The 20,000-nt window shown below is 37.8% G+C and overlaps 2 long non-coding RNA genes across 2 annotated transcripts in view; one reads left to right on the forward strand and one right to left on the reverse strand.

Annotated features, from left to right (window-relative positions):
• The window catches only part of LOC135095292 (uncharacterized), a 30,981-nt gene that overhangs the window by 5,102 nt on the left and 5,879 nt on the right, over positions 1 to 20,000 (forward strand). The gene's annotated exons all lie outside the window — the stretch shown is intronic.
• Positions 2,505 to 3,473, reverse strand: LOC135095252 (uncharacterized). The gene is made up of 2 exons (XR_010264169.1): positions 3,331 to 3,473; positions 2,505 to 3,167 (listed from the first exon to the last, which is right to left on the reverse strand). It is a non-coding gene; the product is annotated as an uncharacterized LOC135095252 (long non-coding RNA).

Below are 20,000 nucleotides of genomic sequence, written 5' to 3' on the forward strand. Positions count from 1 at the left end.
TATATATATATATATATATATATATATATATATATATATATATATATATATATATATATATATATATATATATATATATATATATATATATATATATATATATATATATATATATATATAATATATATATATTATATATATAATATATATATATTATATATATGATATATATAATTATATATATATAATATTTATTATATATATATAATATATAATTATATATATATATATATATATATATAATATATAATTATATATATATATAAATATATATATATATATATATATATATATATATATATATATATATATATATATATATATATATATATATATATATATATATATATATATATATATATAATATATATATATATATATATATATATATATATATATATATATATATATATATATATATATATATATATATATATATATATATATATATATATATATATATATATATATATATATATATATATATATATATATATATATATATATATATATATATATATATATATATATATATATATATATATATATATATATATATATATATATATATATATATATATATATATGTATATATATATATATATATATATATATATATATATATATATATATATATATATATATATATATATATATATATATATATATATATATATATATATATATATATTAGTCAAAACCCGGAATCAGTCAAAACTAGTTTTAACTAGGTATTTTCAATGTGTTGGTGAACAACTAGTATTACCTAGGCAAAACTAGTTATACCTTAATGTGTTTGATATAACTAGAAATATCAAAGTTTAACTAGTTAAATCTAGTTCTATCTGATCGTGTAAGTTAAAACTAGATTCAACAACGGTACTGAATGTCAAAAGTAGGTGAGGGATATGACCATTCGTTTGAGTACCATTGCTCGTTTGAGTACCATTTTTGGGGGACTCAAACATAATTTGTTTGTGTTTGTAGCTCATTTTAGTACCTTTTTAGGTGGCTGAAACGTTTATTGGTCTATTAACATATGTGGGAATATATTTCCCACACTAAGTGTAGTAACAAATGTTTAATCGGACATGCAATGATAAACATGCTTTTATTCCTATCAAAATTATATAGCGGTACCTTTGATAACATATAGGAAAAAAAAAATCTCTGCCAAATTGTCACAATTAATTTTTAACGAAATGTATTAAAATTCACTAAAACAATTATTAATTTATAATTCCAACTTAAAATAAAACACAATAATAATGAAACGCATCTCATACTCTTCAATAAAACAAACTGTGACAGACCCAAGACAAAGCGCTAGTAATTGAAGTTACAAAGATATTCATTATTTGTTTTTACATGACATACTATTGTGACACTTTGAATTACAAAGGACTTTATTTTTTTTACATTTGCAAATGTTGGTTGCACAATGTTTTGTACAATGACATCTAAAGAATCCTTGGCCTGTTCCCACACTTGAACTAGTTGCTGCACTTCTTAAAGATATTTCTTTGTCCGTAGGTATATCTTTCACATCTAGGAATAACTGTTTACACACATCAAATTCAGACCGACTATACAATTTCTTAAGAATGCCGTCTCTAGTACCTAACTTACACAATTCATCCTCACTTCTGTTTAAAACAACTGCAATGATATTCCGCAAATCTCCTTTTCCCTTGTCAACATCTGGAATTGGTACAGTGACATTTTGTCCCACACTTGCTGGAGGGTGAGACGCATCAGATACTGTCTTCATTCTTTTTGCCTGCTTTTTCAAACTAGTACTAGCTACTTGCCTATCATGTGATGTTTGTGCTTCAGAATTACAGTTTAAACATATAACATTAGATCCAAAGATATCCTTGCCGCTCTCAACGTTTATTCCACAAGATTCGTGAATATGTGAGCCACACTTCGAGCAGTAGTGACCTTCACTTATTTCCATTTCACACACACAACTCGAAAACACTTCACTTCTATTACTAGATCGTGAATTTATGTCATCTTGATTTGTCATCTGCAAAGCAACATTAGATTCCCCAACAGTGTCCTTGTTTACATGTGCAATTATCTTCTCCAAATCCTCCTCATTATTTACAACTTTAATCAATTCTCGTGGAATGCATGTTGTTGCAAGGCCAACCCTTGGTTCTACACCAAACATTGCTTTGTATGGGCTTCGATTTATACCAGAATGATGGGCTCTGTTCTTCATAAATTGTACAAAGCGTAATCCTTCGGACCACCTTGCTGTATCATTGTCTTTCATCCATCCACTTAACATATTTTCAATATCTTGATTTGCCCGTTCCACAGACCCTTGACTTTGACTCTGTCTTGGTTTTCCATGCACAATTTTCAACTCTGGCCACAAAGAAGCTAAGGACGTTATAACACTATTTACAAATTCTCTTCCGTTATCACTCTGTAAAATGCAGGGTTAAAAAAATATCAACAAGGTGATAAGCAACTTCTTCAGCACGTTTACATTGCAATGCACGTAGTATCACAAATTTAGTTAAATGATCTTGATAAACCATTATGAATTTATATTTTCCATCTGCTTGTGTCTGCATATCAATTAAGTCCACTTGACACCGACTATTTAGCTCTGAGTGTAAGATTGGTTTGAAAACAAGTCCTCTTTTATTTTTCTTACTTTGGCACACTTCACACATGGTCAAGAAGAGCTTTATCATATCGGCTGTCACATTTGCATATTTCCTTTTAATTTCACATTTCAGTCTATCTCGACCACCATGACCGATTGCTACATGAGATGTCTTAATGACTTCAAAAATCTCGGGAGCAGGAACGTAATAACGAACTTGGTCATTTTTGCTACTTGCAATCAGTTTTTGAACACCACCAATTTCAATGACATCAAACCGCTTCAGTCTTCTGTACTGTAGAGACGTTTTCTTCTTAGCAGTTTTAGCCTTTTTTACCTCCTGCAACAGTGAACCGTATTTTTCTGCAGTAAGTATGTTGTAGTGTGGTTCTTGTTGCACGTCCCACTTCAGTATGGTCTGTAAAAACATAGTCTCCCATTCAGTGTCAGCTGCCTGGTTAGGAGGGCGGTCAAGAGGGTGTTCAGGATGGTCAGGTGAGCTCCAAGCTGCCATCTTGTTGTATTGGTGGCTCACGAACAACTGAAAGGTGAAGTAAATCAGTGAACCAGCTAAATGAGAATGAATCCTCCCCCCCCTTCCCCCACCCTACAAACTATGACTCAGTAACATCTAACAAAGAAATAACAATTAAGGTAAACGGCACTGCAATAATCTGATATCAGAGGACAACACACGTACTAACCTGTGTCAATGCAGGAGGACAGCGGACTGAAACATACAAAAACTGACAAGCCAGCGTCCTCACTTCCGGTGTTTGTCAAGCGAGTCCCACCCTTATGGTCCCCACATGGTTCACTCCACTCCCTAATGCTACTTATACATAGAAATGTTTTCCCTGGCACTACACCAGTTTCACTTTTAGTCTAACCTAGTTTACCCAAACTTAACAATTGTTAAAACTAGTTTTGACTGAAGTGTGTAGGTAAAACTAGGTGTAAAATACATTTCGTGTTTTACCGAGCCTTTATGTTAAGAAACTAGTTTTGCCTAGGTAATACTAGTTTTTACAAACAATAAATTATATTACTAGTTCTGACTAGTTGAAACTAGTTTTGGTTGATTTCGGGTTCTGACTGTAACATCTCGTGGAATGCATGTTGTTGCAAGGCCAACCCTTGGTTCTACACCAAACATTGCTTTGTATGGGCTTCGATTTATACCAGAATGATGGGCTCTGTTCTTCATAAATTGTACAAAGCGTAATCCTTCGGACCACCTTGCTGTATCATTGTCTTTCATCCATCCACTTTGTATATATATATATATATATATATATATATATATATATATATATATATATATATATATATATATATATATATATATATATATATATATATATATATATATATATATATATATAAAGTAAAGATTTCCCTCCAACTTGCAGTCCTCGTTTTCTAAGGTCTCCACGGCAGGTCTTAAACGCAGGTTGCAGGAAACTGAGGCCAGAGTCTTTTTTTTCTATAGCCTTTGTTCTACTATTAATATTCATTCTGCTTCGTGGGTCAGGAAGTGTTAAATTGATATATTCTCGTGTCTTAATTCTACACAATTCTAAAAACATTTTTCCTGTAAAGTGATGAAAAACGAGTCAATTCTATACCTTCAGTTTTTGTTTCATTAATACGAATCCCTGCGCTATGTAAATATAGTAATGTTTAACAGATATTTTTGGAGGGGCTTTTTATATTGTTCAGCACATAATCTTAGCCACGTTCCTTCACAGTGAGGAGGGATGCATAGTCTGTATCCCTAGCCTTTGTTGTACTGATACCATTCCTTATGCCGTGACTTTTTATATTGTTCAGCACATAATCTTAGCCACGTTCCTTCACAGTGAGGAGGGATGAATAGTCTGTATCCCTAGCCTTTGTTGTACTGATACCATTCCTTCTGCCGTAACTTCAGTAGTTTCCACGAAATATTTTTTCTCACTTTGAAAGTTCTTTACGACATAAATCTCAAACATGTTCTTGAAAAGTGAGAAAACAGGATTACTTCTCTCTGTCCTTTGTTTTACTCCTACGATTCCTTCTGTTTCCTTGGTTCGATAATCTCAAACTGACATTTTCTCGTTTTCGTAATTCCTCAGGGGAGAAATTTCAAGCACGTCCTTCAGAGCGGGGAGGCCTGTGTCTTGTTTACCTTTAAACTTTGCTCTGGTGATGTGATTTGTTCTGCGATGTAACGTTAATAGTCTTCAGTACACATCTTCTACTTTGCTTTAATAATACCATTCCATCTGGTATGTGTGTCTTAAGCTGATATATATATATATATATATATATATATATATATATATATATATATATATATATATATATATATATATATATATATATATATATATATATATATATATATATATATATATATATATATATATATATGATATTTCTTTCTTTCTTTCTTTCTTTCTTTCGAGGGAATTTGTAGCATGGTACAGAAAAGTGAAGGAGAGGAGTACTCTTTACCTGAAGCTTTTGTTTTGGTAATACGATTCCTTGTGGTGTGTGACTTAAGTATTGTTTTTGTAAGGTCTTTAAGACAGAATTTCACCACGTGCCTGGAGTGTGAGGCGGGAAGAGTCAGTTCTTTATCGTTGGCCTTTTGTTCTTTTTATTTCATCTCGACAGAATCTCGGCCACTTCCCTGAAAAGTGAGGACCAACGAATACATGACTTAATTGTGGGTTTCTTATACTAATGTGATTCCTTTTGTTGTGTAAGTTAGTGAGTTTAAGTGATGTATTCTCGTTTTCTTAATTCTTCTTGACTATTTTCAACCACGTTCCAGAAAACTAAGGAAGGGTTAGAATTCCTTATCTCTGCCTTGTAATGTGGCAATGCAAATCCTTCTCTGATGTAGATTTTACGTTTTTTTTTTTTCTTTGATTATCGGAATTGTTGTGGGCAGATTGCAAACCATGTTCATTAGGAAAAGTTTTATCAGTATTTAAGGAAATATTTCATTTTTCTCTCGCCAAACTTTGGAGGACACTAATCTGAGCCACGTTCAAGGTGAAGGCTTCGTTTCATGGAATAGAAAAGGGTGTGTTTTGTTAATGTATAGCGGCAGATTCATCCCAGAGCGTGTCTTTACAAGCTAGGGAGTCTTAGGCAAACATTTTCTTTTCTTCTTCAATTCCTCTGGATAGAAATCTGAGCCACATTCCTGGCAAAGTGAGAAGAAGTTTGTGTTTTCTTTATTTATTGCGTTAGTTTTATTTCCAGGGCTCATTTTTGGTACGTAAGTATATGTTTTATTTTTATTTATTACTTTTTTGATGAGGGAGGTGGACGTGACCAGAGTTTGAACTGAGCAGATTGAAAAGGCTAGCGTTAACTGACTGAACCATGAGGCACTTGTTTTGTGCGTGTAAGCAAGCTACTCTTAAGTGCATATTTTATTTTATACATTTACCACGATGGAAATTTCTCAAGTATGGCAAAAAGAGGCTCCTTTCCTTCCAACAGATTTATTAGAGTCGTGTTTGTCACTTCCAGCGTTACATTTTAGGTTAGATGGTCGTAGCAATAAACTCCACATGCAAGCCTTAAAGAATAACATTTCCTTCCACAAGTCACTGTAATTAAGTTCCTCATCTGTAACATCCATTCCATCCCAGCGATTTCTTGTGGTGTGTAGGTTAGGCAGAACAACACTGGGTCTAGAAGCTGCTCATGTTTGTCTGTCTGTCCACGCGTCGCCTTGAACTCGTGTACTGAAAGCCTACATGGAAATCTGCAGCTGGAAGAGAATTATATCTTGTAACGAGTGAGGAGAGCGGCAGGCAGACATTGGCAACCCCTCGCATTGTCTTGGTGTATGTAAACCTGCGTGTAAGGTCTTTTCGAGCTGCCGGGCTGGGAGGTGGTGCAGTTTTGAGTACTGGCAGGTGTATTGCATCGGCAGCGGTGTGCGTCCCTTCCATGTCGTGCAATTCAGGTACTGCCCGAGCCTTTTGAGTGACGCGACTTCTGAATCTTTGTGAAACGTGTTGGTGTGAAGTGTGGGTTTGTGAGGCACCACTGGCAGGCCACGAAGGACAGGGTGGCCCGAGTACTTCAGCCTTTTTACTGTTTATTTTATCGATGGTCAGTGAAATTCGGTACTGTTCGGAACGGAACGGAAGAAAAGAGTGGGGGAAATAAAAAAGAACAACATAGAGAGAGGGAAATTTGGGTGAATACGGGATGAAACAATGGGGAGAAAGACAGCTGGTACTGTTCGAACCCCTTGACTTACGTGACTTTTCATCAGCCTTTGTGGAATGATATAAAGTGTGGCTGTCAAAGACACTGCTGGCAGCGTAAAGGATGACAGGATACTTCACACCTTTTGTGCTTGTTTCATTGCTGGTCACTTAACAAAAAATGTGTGTGTGTGTGTGTGTGTGTGTGTGTGTGTGTGTGTGTGTGTGTGTGTGTGTCTGTGTGTCTGTGTGTCTGTGTGTCTGTGTGTCTGTGTGAATGTATGTGTGTTATTCATTCAGCACTAGGAAGCAGACAAGTATTAAAACAGTTTCTCTATTTACTAGTGATGAAAATGGTAGAAAACGCACGCACACACACACACACACACACACACACACACACACACACACACACACACACACAGACACACATACACACAAGGACATCACACGTTGGTAGAGTTGCTGTTAATCCATTAACTCAGGATTACATTGGCGGGGCGCGAGGCAGTTTGATATAATGGGTGTGGCACATAACCAGCTGCGGTGCTCTTTGGTGTATACATTTGCTTGGTGTCAACACAGTTACGTACTTAATAACTTGCTGCTTCGTTCTCCGACATGGTCTGTATTTCCTGCTGCCTGTGACTGGAGCTGTTTCCACACACAAGTGTCCTCAATGAAAACTACACTGCCTTTCTTTCGCATCTACTTTTTTTTTTTTTTGCGGGAAAGAATGACTGTGAACCATTATCTTGCCCTCATTCCTTCACCGCTCATCCAGATTTATATATATATATATATATATATATATATATATATATATATATATATATATATATATATATATATATATATATATATATATATATATATATATATATATATATATATATATATATATATATATATATATATATATATATATATATATATATATATATATATATATATATATATATATATATATATATATATATATATATATATATACAATCCTTCACCTCGGAGTCCTCATCTGGGAAGGGGACCACAAATGTCCCCAGGTTGGACTGCTCTTCAGATATCAACTAAATGTCTTGACAACCCCCCCCCAACTTTTTTCCATAAACTTGTGCAACATTCGCGGTCTAAGATCTAATTTCCAATCTGTAGAACACCACCTCTCCTCTTGTAAACCTCATCTTCTTCTCGTCACTGAAACACAAGTGTCTGACGCAACAAACATTTTCAAATTATTTACAAAACTAAAGTGCAAATATAGTTATGGTTATATTTCTGCGTCACATGTACAGAGAGAGAGAGAGAGAGAGAGAGAGAGAGAGAGAGAGAGAGAGAGAGAGAGAGAGAGAGAGAGAGAGAGAGAGAGAGAGAGAGAGAGTTTTACGTGTGTAGATTAATAAAAAAAATTCTTGAAATTCTATTAAACCTTACCTGAGGGGATATGGAAGAAGGGAGAGGGGAGGAAGGGGGAAGGGAGAGGTGAGAGGGAGGATGGGAAGGGGAACGAAGGGGGAGAGAGGGAGGGAAGGGAGGAAGGAAAGGGTTGAAGAAAAGAGGAAAGTTAAGGAAGAGATGATTGCTGTGTTATCATGTTCTGTTTATCTATTTATTTATTTATTTATTTTATTTATTTATTTACTCATTTTTATAAGTGAGAATTGCGATTGTGGAGGAGAATTTTTGTTTGTTTGTTTGTTTGTTTGTTTGTTCTTGTTTGACCTGCCTTTCGTTCCTCGTTTCTTTGTTTTATATTGTTTGTATTTTCTGGTGTTGTTCTTGTCTTCCTGTTACTCCTTTTTTTGTCTTCTTTTCTCCTTCACCTCCTCTCCCCGTCCTTTTCCTTTTTTTCCTTTTTCTTCTCTTACTTTTCATCTTCCTCTTCCTCCACCACCACCACCACCACCACAACTATTTTTTTTTCTTCTTCCTCCTCTTTATTTTCATTCACCACCACCACCACCACAAGTTCCCTCCACATTGATCACATTGTCAGTCTCTCCTCACTCGATCCCTAGTATACAGCGGCACTCATTCCTCACCTAGTGGCGGCAGTTAGGGTGCACGTCACTCCCGGGTGTTACAGGAGACTCATTACAGGACAATAAACACGTTGCAGAGGCTCAGGTTTTGTCACTATTTACCTGGATATAAACACCTTCATTATTCTCCACTCGGGTCGTCTGTGTTTTTTCCCTGACAGGTTCAAGATTGACTTAAAGAGACAAGAAGGGAGTGGTTCATAAATAGAATGGTGGATGAATGGAATAGAGTAAGGAATCAGGTCATTAGTGCAGAGTTATATGGGAGTTTTAAAAGATTGGACAAATTTATGAATGATTAGTGGAAATTGATGTGTTTTGTAAAGACTGCCACGTGTAGGCCTGATGGCTTCTTGCAGCTTCCCTTGTTTCCTTTGTAATGTTCTTATAGCCTCGTGTTCTTGAGCTTTTTCTGTCTCACCAGGGCTATTTTCAGAGGCTACAGAGATGCTTTCTGAAGTTGTCACGCGTGTTTCTCCCACTGGTTAGGTAGAATCCTCGATCACCTGCTGCTACAATAATGATCATTGCGTAGGGAGGGGGTGGCAGCTTTACTGGGGGGGGGGGGGCGCCTCTACTCTCGACCTTGCTCTCTCACGCTTTGCTGCCTTACGTGGAGCGAACACGACCTGGGAAGACATAAACCGATAAAGGAGGAAGAGGAGGAGGAGAAAGAAGAGAGGGAGGAGGAGGAGGAGGAGGAGGAGAAGGAGTACTTGGCGGAATAAAAGAAAGCTAAGTACAGCGGAGACAAGTGGGAGTGAAAACCTGAAGAGGAAAATAAAAAGGGAAATGAAGAGAAAGTTGCTAATGATAAGAATGAAGGTTACGAGACTCTGGAAGAAGAAAGAAAATGAAGAGGTGAACCAGAGGGATGAATAAGAGGACATGAAAATGAAGAGAAAGGATGAGATGAAGAGGAGAAGGAAATGGAGAAAGAGGAGGAGGAGGATTAAGAATAGAAGGTCGAAGAGAAGGAAGAAGAGGAGGAAGGGGAAAATTACAATGAAGAGAGAGGAGGAGGAAGACGAGGAGGACAAGAAACAGAAAGAGAAGAAAAGAGAAAGAGAGAAAAAAAATCAGTAAGACGGAGTAAGGGAAGATGAAAAACAGAGGAACACGAAAAAAATAAAAAAAAAGAAGAAGAAAAGGATAACATCAACAGTATCACAAGTTCATTACCTTCACTCGGTGTTCACTTGACTGACTTTATGAAATTCGTGCACACCTTTGGTTTTCGCTGACCAGTGCTCACCTCAGCCCCTGCTTGCCTGATATCCTGCTTGAGGGAGAGTGAATGTCAGTCTCAGGTCAGGGTTCCTAGTGAACGGACGTGTTTAGTGAGCAGTGACCTGACGCTAATATAGCTGGCTAGTGTAGACATGGCGCCTTGTGTTGCTGAGTCGACAGGTTGTGTTAGTTCTCCTGTTCTCGAGGCCTTCGTTGCGAAGGTCTCAGAGGTGGAGGCTGAGTTCCATCGAAGGATCTCGGAGGTGCAGGCTGAGTTTCGTGAGAGGATCTCAGACCTGCAGGCTGAGTTCTATGAGAGGATCTCAGCACCTGTGGGAGGGTCGTGCCCCACCGTCACCTTACCTAGTAAGGCGACGGAGGAGCAGTGGTCGGTTGTGTGCAGGGGAGACAAGAGGGTGAAGGTGCTCAGGGCACCTTCCGTGGAGACGAAGAATCCCTTCAATGTGCTGGAGGAGGGGAAGGAGAAGGAGGTGGACAGGGCTGGAGGAGGCAAGAAGGAGGGGGCAGATGCAGTTACCCTGCCCCAAGGTAGAGTGCTTGTGTTTGGTGATAGTCAGGTTAGGCACTTAGATAGTGCGTTCTGTGCTAGGGATAGGAAGCGTAGGTCGAGGGTGTGTTTGCCGGGGGCCGGGATAGGGAAGGTAGCTGATAGGCTAGACACGTGCTTGGAAAAAGATGGGACCAAGCCCATTGTTTTTCTCAGTGCGGGAGGGAATGACCTTGGTAAGGTCAGGAGTGAGGAGCTTATCAGGAGGTTTCGACAGGCTTTGGACAGGATTAGGGACAAGGGAGGGATCCCCGTGGTATGTGGTGTCTTGCCGAGGAGGGGAGTTGGTGCTGAGTGGCTGTCCAGGGCTATTACAGTGAATCGCAGGCTCGCGAATCATTGTAGGAGTAATGGATGGACGTTTATTGACAACTGGGACCTTTTCTATGGCAGGGACACCTTGTACGCCAGGGATGGAGTGCATTTGTCACGCCAGAGTGTTCGTGTTTTGGCCGAAACACTCGAGCGGGAGGTAACTGCACTCCAGCACTTTTTTCGTTAGTCGGGAGGGAAGAAGGGGTAGTGAGGAGAAGGCAAGGGGCAAATTAGTTAAATCTAGAAAGGAAGCTAGCTTAGGGATGGTGATAAATAGCTTAAGTGTTTACTACACAAATTGTAGAAGTATTCTGAATAAAATAGACTTGCTTAGAGGAATAGCGAGTGTAGAGAAATTTGATATCATTGCTTTAACTGAAACTTGGTTAGATATGTCAGGAAAAGTATTTAATCCAGAGGTTAAGATAGATGGGTATACAATGTTCTATAAAGATAGGGAAAACAGGAGAGGAGGAGGTGTCGCGTTATACGTTAGGGACACATTACAGTGCTGTATGAACAATAGAATTAAAACAGATAACAAAGCAGAGTCGATATGGGTAGATATTAAGGAAGGATCGCAGTCAGTAGTACTAAGGGTAGTTTACAGACCACCGACCAGTACAGAGGAAATTAACACCTCACTGTGGCAGGAATTAAATAGAGCAGGCAGGTACAGTCAGGTATGTGTGGTAGGAGATTTTAGTTTTAGGAATATCGACTGGAGTCTGATTGTGGGTAACAAGGAAGCAGAGGAATTCCTTAAGGTAATTCAGGATAATTTTTTAAAACAGGTAGTCGTAGAACCCACAAGGGGGAATAATATTCTAGATTTAATTCTTACTAACAGGGAGGAAGCAGTCACGCAGGTAGAGGTTGGAGGACAGCTAGGTAACAGTGACCATAGGGAAATTAGGTACAATCTAGAATGGGAAGAAACTGTTAGAAATAAAAACACTAGTAAAATACCTGACTTTAGGAGAGCAGATTTTGAAGAATTAAAAAGGTACCTCCAAGGAGTGGACTGGCAAAGGATGCAGGGTGAGGTCAGGTCAGGGACGGAGTTCAGAGAGATAAGGCAGGATGAGGGAGGTGAGGTGAGGCTCCAGAAGGGAGGAGGAAAGAGGAAGGGGGGAGATAGGCGTGAGTATGTTGGAATGTCAGGTCATGCTGAAATGAGAGAGGTAAGGTCGAGGCGAGTTGATGAGGGAGGGGAGAGGATGGTAGGGAACGAGATGAGGGGTTTAGGTGAAGTAAATGTAGATGAATTGTATAAATATTTCGTAGATAAAGTTCATACAGGTCAATTAGCAAATATCCCGTATAAAACAATAAGATCACAAAAAAAATGACCCTAAATGGATGACTGCTAGGTTAAAGCATTATATAGGGCGTAAGAGAAGTATATATAAGAGATTAAAGGCAGGAGAGGAAGTTTTAAGGACACAGTATAATGAATTAGTTAGAACAGTAAGGAAGTTAACGAGGAAAGCTAAGGACAATTATGAATTAAAGGTAGCCAGCCAGGCGAAGACGGACCCCAAGGGATTTTATCAGGTATACAGGACGAAAAATAAGGATACTGTAGGTCCATTAAAGGCAGCAGATGGGGAGCTGGTTAGTTCTGGGGAGGAGATTAGTAAACTTCTGAATGATTATTTTTTAACTGTCTTCACTCAGGAAAACATGCAGGATATGCCAGATAGTGAACAGGTGTTTAGAGCAGATGAGTATGAGAAGCTGACGGATATTTCCATAACTAGGGAGATAGTGGAGCAGGAGATAGATAGGCTAAAAAAGTTCAAGTCACCAGGACCTGATGAAATATATCCCAGAGTACTGAAGGAATGTAAAAAGATTATTAGTGAGCCGTTAGTTTCTGTCTTTAGGAAATCACTGGAGTCGGGTGAGGTACCAGAAATGTGGAGGCAGGCTAATGTAGTACCCATCTTTAAGAAAGGGGATAAAACTTTAGCGTCTAATTATAGACCTGTCAGCTTAACTTCAGTTGTAGGTAAAATGTTAGAGTCAATAATAGCCAGGAACATTAGGGAACATTTAGACAAACATAACTTGATAAATCAGTCACAGCATGGCTTCACGAAGGGGAAGTCTTGCCTGACAAACTTGTTAAGTTTTTACAGTAAGGTGTACGAGGCAGTAGATAATGGTGATAGTTATGATATCTTATATCTGGACTTTAGTAAAGCATTCGACAAGGTGCCCCATCAAAGGCTCCTGAGAAAGGTTAGGGCGCACGGGATAGATGGGAAGGTGTTAGGTTGGATAGGGTCATGGCTTGGTAACAGGCGACAGAGAGTGCTAATAAACGGGTCGAAATCCGAGTGGGGTCATGTCATTAGTGGGGTGCCACAGGGATCAGTATTAGGGCCATTATTATTTCTAATATATATCAATGACTTGGATAGTGGAATTAGTAGCGATGTTAGTAAATTTGCGGATGACACAAAGATAGGTAGATTAATTAGGTCAGAAGCGGATGCCATCGCCTTGCAGACAGACTTAGATAGAATGAATGAATGGACAGATAGATGGCAAATGCAATTTAATATCAATAAATGCAAAGTGCTTAGCGTAGGTAGAGGAAACCCACACAATAGGTACACATTAAACACCCAAACTCTGGTAGGTACAGGGTACGAGAAAGATTTAGGAGTTATAGTTAGCTCTGAACTCCGTCTAGGGAAACAATGCATAGAAGCCAGAAACAAGGCAAATAGGGTACTAGGATTCATTTTTAGGAGTGTTAAAAGTAGAAGGCCGGAAGTAATATTAAAGTTATACTTGGCGCTGGTCAGACCTCATCTAGACTACGCTGTGCAGTTCTGGTCCCCACATTACAGGAAAGATATAGGTCTATTAGAATCAGTACAGAGGAGAATGACTAAAAGGATACAGGGGATGAGGGGTATTCCTTACGAAGCGAGGTTGAAGCGGTTAAATTTACATTCTCTAGAGAGACGTAGGTTAAGAGGGGACCTGATAGAAGTCTTTAAGTGGTATAAGGGTTATAACAAGGGAGATGTAAGCAAAATTCTTAGGATCAGCAACCAGGGTAGAACAAGAAATAACGGGTTCAAGCTTGAAAAATTTAGGTTTAGGAAGGAGATAGGAAAAAATTGGCTCTCAAATAGAGTGGTAGATGAGTGGAACGGACTCAGTAATCATGTAGTTAGTGCTAGGACACTAGAGAGCTTTAAGAGAAGATTAGACAAGTTTATGGATGGGGATAACAGATGGAAATAGGTAGGAGTGTTTCATACAGGGACTGCCACGTGTAAGCCTGGTCGCTTCTTGCAGCTTCCCTTATTTCTTATGTTCTTATGTTCTTAATTAGTGATTAGCGGACGGCGAGGGGCGGAGAAGGAGGCTGGCAAGGGTGGAAAGGAGGGAGTGGATTGGTGGAAGGATGGATGGACTAGAATGGTGGATCGGATGGTTGTTAGTGGGTGGCGTGGATGGTTGATGGAAGGATGGAAAGACTAGGATGGAAGGATAGAAGACTAGGATGGACTAGGATGAATGATGTCTGGACTTGGATGGTTCACAGTGGATGGTCAGGATGAAAAGTAATGATTTTGTCAGTTTTTCATCGTACTGTGAACTTCAGAGGGAAAAATGTCGAAAAAAATGACTTGAGGGGAATGTGTCCAGAGGGGAGAATGTTTAAAGGGGAAAATGATCAGAGGGAAGAATGAATAGAGGGAAAAATGTGTAGAAAAGGAAAATATCAGGAAAATTACTTGAGGGAATCATATCTACAAAGGAAAATATCTAAAGAGGAAAATGACGAGAGGAAAATAATTACTAAAAGGAAAATGAAAACAAAGAAAATTACCACAAAGAAGGAAATGAAAAGGAAAACTGTTCAGTGGGGAAATTATGTACAGGAGAAAATAACGAGAGAAAAAAAAAATGACAAGATGAAAAAAAAATGGTGAGGGAAAATTTCAATAGAAAAATTACTTCTTTCTTTTCGATATGGTTCCCGTGACCTCGTTGTAGTGTGAAAATACTCATACATACAAGGCAGGGAGCGTTGTAATTCTATCTAGACGCTTGACCTCAGCTGACAGTCTTAACAAGGCCCTCACATCCTCTTTCTCTCTCCCTCCTTCCCTTCCTTCTTCCTCTTTACCTTTTTTTCTTCCTTCTTCTCTTTCTTTCTGTTCTTCCAGATGTTCTTCTCCCACACTTCCTGGTTTCCTCTTTTTCTTAACCTCTCCTCATTCTTCTCCTCCTCATCTTTCTCTTCCTCTTTCTTCCTCTTACTGTTTACTTTTCTTTTACGCGTTCTGCTTTCCTAACTTCTTCCTGCTCTCTGTACTCCTTTCCTACTCATTCCTCCTACTCTTTTTATTCCTGTCTATTTTTTCTTCTCTTTATTCCTTTCCAGTCTTTCTTTTCCTCCTCCCTTGTCCTATCTACTGTCTTTCTTCTTCTTCCTTCTCACATCCTCTCCTTCTAATCTTCAAATGTTCATTTCCTCATGTTCCTTACGTCTCTACTTGTCATAATCTTCATCAGTAATCTTCCTACACCTTCCCATTTTTCCACTGCCTTCATATTAATCAGTCCCACAATGAGATGAATAAAGATGTTGAAAGGTGATGAAATTGATCCTGCGCTATTCATGTGGCTACAGATGGAGGCGCAGCAAATGAAAGTGAAAGAGAGCGCGCCAGTACTGTAGTTATTCACACTTATTAGCTGGCAGGGGAGAGAGGTCGTGAAGCAGCGCTCATGGCATTGTTAGAGTGAACGAGTGAGTCAGTGAGTCAGCGAGTCAGCGAGTGAACTTGAAGAAGGAATGTGAAGAAGATCGATATGGCTAGAGAGAGAGAGAGAGAGAGAGAGAGAGAGAGAGAGAGAGAGAGAGAGAGAGAGAGAGAGAGAGAGAGAGAGAGAGAGAGAGAGAGATTATGACTATTGTAACAGTAAGAATCATGAAAAATATGAGTGAAATATTTGCAAAGTATGTAAAGTAAAATAACATAGAGATTGCAGAGATATTACACACACACACACACACACACACACACACACACACACACACACACACACACACACACACACACACACACACACACACACACACACACACACTCTGACACACACACACACACACACACACACACACACACACACACACACACACACACACTGACATACACACACACACACGCACACTGACACACACACACACACACACACACACACACACACACACACTGACACACACTGACACACACACACACACACACACACACACACACACACACACACACACACACACACACACACACACACACACTAACACACACACACACACTGACACACACACACACACACACATTGACACAAACATACACACACACACACACACTGACACACACACACACACACTGACACACACACACACTGACACATACACACACACACACACACACACACACACACACACACACACACACACACACACACACACACACACACACACACACACACACACACACACACACACACACACACACACACTGACACACACACACACACTGACACACACACACACACACACATTGACACAAACATACACACACACACACACACACACACACTGACACACACACACACACACTGACACACACACACACTGACACACACACACACACACACACACACACACACACACACACACACACACACACACACACACACACACACACACACACTGACACACACACACACACACACTGACACACACACACACACACACACACACACACACACACACACACACACACACACACACACACACTGACACACACACACACACGCTGACACACTGATGAAGAATTATTGAATGCTGTTGGCCTACGCGATATGTTAGGACAAGACGTCAGTGAAAGCTTTGATCCCTTCAGTGTGCAGGATAGCAGTTATAATAATGATCTTGATGTAAACCAATTTTATATTAGGTCCCGAAATATTTCCTTTCCTGATTCTAAATATGTTTATCTTGAAAATTTTTCTTCCTTAAGTACAAATAGTGATTTTAACGTATTTCTGCTTAACATTAGATCAATGTCCACCAACTTTCAGTACTTTAAAGAAACAGTTTTGACTGAAAACATAACATACGATGTACTTGGCTTTACCGAAACTTGGCTTGACCCTGATATTTCAGCACTGTACACTTTGCCAGCATATACAATGTTCTCAAACGACAGGAACACATATGGTGGTGGTGTGGCACTTTATATCTCCAATAAGTACACAAGTTGTAAGATTAATGAATACAATCGGATGGAAACATATGTTGAAAGTTTGGGAGTGGAAGTAAAATGTAATAGTAAAATGTTTTTGTTCATATGTATATATAGACCTCCTCAGGGTGATTTTAATAGCTTTATTAATGCTCTCAATGAAATTCTGACTATCACAAAGAATACAAACTATAATGAAATATTTATTTTTGGAGATTTCAATTTAAATTTACTACTACATAATGACAACAAGATACAAGAATTTATTAATTTAATGTATAGTTACTCCCTGACTCCACTTACAACTTTACCGACACGAGTTACTGCCACCTCCGCCACCATTATAGATCACATTTGGTCCACTTTTATAGAAAACAATATAGGTAATTTTGTCATCAAAACAGATATAACTGATCATTTTCCTGTTGTTTCCTTATTTAAATGTAACAACATTCCATCTCCTCCTGTTTATATAACAAAACGAACGTTTACTGAAGAAGCTTTGGATAAATTCAGTACTACACTCTCTCAAATAGATTGGTCTGATGTTATTAATTCTACCTGTCCTGACAAATCCTATAACTTATTTTTTATCAAATTCCAGACAACCTATGATAACTGTTTCCCCAAGAAGAGAATTAAGATTAATAGCAAGAGTAGTCGCAGTCCCCATGTTACCCCAGCATTAAAGAAGAGTATCAAAGAAAAGCATCGTCTTGAAAAGCTAGCATATAAGTGGCCATTAACCTTTCGAGAGCAATACAGAACTTATAGAAATAGACTGACATCGCTCTTAAAGGAAACTAAGAAAAGGTACTACCAAGAGCAATTGGTAGCTAATCAAGGCAATCCTAAGTCCCACTGGCAATCAATAAACAACATACTTGGTAGGTCGGCAGACGGTACAAATAGCGTTATAGAACTCAAACCATCTTGTTCTAACATTCCAAATAAATTTAACGAACACTTTCTACAAGCAGGAGGGCAAATAACAGTAACTACTGGTAATGATTTTCTAGATAATTTACAATGTTCTCCAAATTTTTCAATGTTTTTATATCCAGCCACAAATTTTGAAATTGAACAATATTATTAAGGCATTCAAAACATCCTCCTGTGGATATGATGAAATTTCCCCAGTTGTTATGAAACGGTCAGTAAGTGACATTATCCTTCCACTGACCCACATAGTGAACTTAACATTAAAAACAGGCATCTTCCCTGAGGCACTAAAAAAAGCCAAAGCTATACCTTTGCTCAAATCAGGTAATAGATCAGATATAAAAAATTACAGACCAATCTCTATACTACCTGCCTTCAGTAAAGTATTTGAAAAAGTTATTAATGCACGCCTTATTAAGTATCTTGAAGATAATAATCTACTTACAGACTCTCAACATGGGTTTAGGACACGTCGTTCTACAGAAACGGCTATTTTTCATTTCACCTCTAATGTGTATCACTTCCTAGAACAAAAACAATTTTTAATAGGAATATTCTTAGACCTATCCAAAGCATTTGATACTTTGAATCACAAGATTTTGTTAACCAAACTGAACCATTATGGCGTTAGAGGCATTCCTTTAAAACTAATTGAAAATTACTTGAGCAATAGGCTACAATCTGTATATTGCAATTTCACACATTCCTCCTTCAGAGTAATTAACAAGGGTGTACCACAAGGTTCTATATTAGGACCAACTCTTTTCCTTATTTATATAAATGATATTGTCAATGTTAGCTCTAAATTCAAATACACTATATATGCTGATGATACAAATTTACTATTAAACAACTTAAATATTAACAATCTTCACACAGATTTGGTTACAGAATTAAGAAAAATTTATCACTGGACTAAAATAAATAGTCTGAGCTTAAATATTGCAAAAATAAGTTACATAATGTTTCAAAATCGCTCTGTACATCATGAGTTTCCCCCTGTTACTATTGCAGAAAACACATTGAATAGAGTAGAATACATTAAATTTTTAGGCGTCTATATAGATGAAAATATTAATTGGAGTAAACAGATATCTTTTGTTACAAATAAATTATCAAGGATGTGTGGTATTTTGTTTAGAGTTCGTAATTGTCTCACCACTGAATCACTCACTAGTATTTATTACACTCTCTCTGTTATCCCCACCTCACCTATTGCGTAGCAGTCTGGGCGTGTACCTGGCAGTCTTTTATTAAAAAAATAACTATTGCTCAAAATAAAATATTTAGATGTATTTTCCATATGAATAAGTTTGAATCAACACGCAACATTTATAATGAACAAAATTTTCTGAAGTTTTCAAATATTCATAAACATTTCCTACTGTTAAGTATTTATAAGTATTTTACACAATATTCTGGAGCTCAACCTTTTAAATTAGTACAGACATCATACAATATTCGGGGTAATAATGTCAATCTTATGTGTCCGCAATTCAGAACGACTCTCTTTAAATATAGTGTATTATGCTCCGGTCCACAAATATGGAATTCATTACCTTCGGAAATAAAAATGCTTCTTCATAATGATAACTTGCCAACTTTTAAAAGATCTTTGAAGACATATTTGCATAACTGCCAAAATACATAATTTTAAATTTAACATTTTGAACACAAAACAAACATTTCTATCTGAAATTTCCCTTATTCTTTGCCTGTCCCATGTATAGCAAATTTTTATAGATGTATTTTCTAATGTGGTATTCCAAT

The sequence above is a fragment of the Scylla paramamosain genome, chromosome 48 (genome assembly GCF_035594125.1).
Source record: "Scylla paramamosain isolate STU-SP2022 chromosome 48, ASM3559412v1, whole genome shotgun sequence".
Classification (NCBI taxonomy): domain Eukaryota; kingdom Metazoa; phylum Arthropoda; class Malacostraca; order Decapoda; family Portunidae; genus Scylla; species Scylla paramamosain.